Here is a 2,592-nt window from a genome sequence, read left to right as displayed (position 1 = left end):
GTTTGACTTGCATAATGTTGCCTAATGAAGAAACTGAAACATTTCTGTGTTTGGTGGTTATCCAGTATAACAAGCATTATCAGCTGCATTTTGTCTCCTTTTTTATTCACTGCTTATGATGACTGGGATCCCTTGAAGCAATATAAATGTTTTTAACAAGTGAACTGGGTGTGATGAATGCCAGAACAACAGGCGCTGAAGTTCATGCTGCACAGACAGGTGGCCAGTCAAGATTTTATTTTGCTTGGTGCACCTTTGAGGAACCACCTTTAGCAAGGAAATAGTAGTTCAGTCCCACAGTTCTTTCAGTTGCTGGCCTCATTGCTAAGCTTGTAAATGAAGATGTAGAATTATTCTGGTTGCTTTGATCCTTTGAGATGTGAAAGTATGTTCTGTGACCTGCTGTGAAGCTGCCAAAGTCAGTGGGTGCTCAGCAGCCATAAACCAGTAAAAGTTCTGTCACTGCTCATTCTAGCTGAAGTTTTGTTACATTTACAATGTGGGCTGGTTTTGGTGTTTGTGGGTTTGTTTTTTGTTTAGTTTTGGATTTTTTTAAGTACTTTTCTTTAAAAATTAATTTCAATTTCCAAAGCATTTGACAGTTTTATACATTTTAATGTTTTATAGAAAATTTTGGTGTCGCTATTGTAAATGAAACAAGAGAGCATGCTGTCCCTACCCCTTACAGCAATGTAGTAGCTTGCAAGTTTGCTAACTGAATTAATGAGGTAAGCCTCGCAGCACTGTCAACCTAGAAAGTGATACAAGGTTAGCAGAGTTTCCTCAGGCTATTGCTACCTTACATCTGCTGTTCATAAACAAGAATGCATATGTGCAGCAGACCACGCAAATGGTGGTTCAGAGGTCCTCAAAACCAGACATAACTGTTACAGAGTTTTTCACTGAAGTATCAGGATCATAATCTTTTCTTTTCTGAAGATAGGAAGACTAGGAATCCATTTTTTCTTCTTCAGATGGGCCTGAGATGGACCTAAACCTGCTGTAGTAGTATGTATTATTATGTGTACACTGGTTTCATTTCAGCTGACAGTTGCTTTTAACTTGTACAGCAGAAGCAAATTCAGTATTTACCACCTGTATGATCAAACCTGAAAAGTTACATGTGGCTTCATTCAAATTTCCATTTCTTCAACTCCCATCTTCCTTTCTTTGTATACATGGAACCTCCACAAAGAAAAAGGGTGACATTAGGTAACCACATTGGCCCTTTTCATGAAAGAAATTATCACTGTTTCCAAAACCTGCATGTTTTGATGAAATCTTAAGCTAATTTTTTGCCAGGTCCCTTTTTATATGCCTGTTGCAAAAGGCAGTAGGTTGAGCTGCGTGTTCCACTCTGTAATAAAAGATTCTTGCTGTACAAGACAATTGTTAGAAGAAACAGGAAAAAAAAGGAGGCCCAAGATGAAATCTGGTCATCAAAATACACACCTGGGCATAACACTAAGTCTGAAATCACATTTTTTCTCTTAATGTCTCAGGTTTTCTTGCAGCTGCTTTTAATGATTTTGTTAATGTTCCATACTGAAGACAGGACAGTATCTTTGTTGTAAGTGAATAATTTGTCTAAGTAGTAGGACAATTTCTGTGAGAGAAAGTATAATCATTTGTAAGTGGAAAAAAAATTCAAAGTTAAAGATTTTACTTGTATTTGTGTGTGCTTCAGGGACCAACTCATCCAAGTAAAAAGAGAGTAACCACCAACAACTTTTAAACATGTATGTTTAAGTACTTTGCAACAGATAGAGCTGTAATATTTTTAAATGGGTGATTTACCTGGTAGGCAAGCATAAAAACAGTACTTATGTTTATTTTATTGCAATTATACTGGTGCTCATTTAACATAATGAGTTTAAATTGCATTGAAGAGGACTCAGTTAGTGTGAGAGAGTGATTTAATGAAAGGGCTTTTATGAGTTTATTCCAACAGTGGAAGAGTTGTCTTTTTAGTAGAACTACATCTAAATGTTAATTTTACCATTTGTCATTGTTTTGCCAGATGTCTGCTGTGTTCCATAGTCTGTGTTGATTTCTCTTTTTTTTTTGAAGGAGGTACCTGTAAATGGAAAATGTCTTCGATTAACAATTCATTAATATTCTTGGGTGCTTAATGTGATCTTTCATTGATACAAGCTGGAACTCTGTTGGTTTATATCATCTGAACAATTGTCTTTAACGCTGGCACTATGGAATCATTGCTTTTTACTGTGGTTGGCTTAGTTTAGTGGGGAACTAATAGCAGCTATATATTTCTGAAGTTTTTGTAGTGTAGGCTAGTAATCACAGTATTTTTCTTCAAACTGGCCTTTCAGTAGTTTTGGATTTTCTTCCTATCTTTTCCCAATTGCCATTAGAGAACCAGCTCAGCTTTCATAATGCATTTCTGTTCCAATGCACTTTTGATACATGTGATTGAATATAGAAAGCAGTTGTTACAGAAAGCAGTTGTATGGTGAATAGTCTCATCACAGATAACTTTTTTTGCCTGTTTAGCAGGCATGTTTTGATTTGCATGAATCCATTAGATATTTGGATATGGTCTTGATTTCATTGAAATCATTCTCATTGTCA

This window comes from Pezoporus occidentalis, unplaced genomic scaffold, assembly GCF_034315485.1.
Source record: "Pezoporus occidentalis ecotype Australia unplaced genomic scaffold, CSIRO_AGI_Poc_V1 ctg4, whole genome shotgun sequence".
Classification (NCBI taxonomy): Eukaryota; Metazoa; Chordata; class Aves; order Psittaciformes; family Psittacidae; genus Pezoporus; species Pezoporus occidentalis.
Note: the sequence above shows the minus strand (reverse complement) of the source record.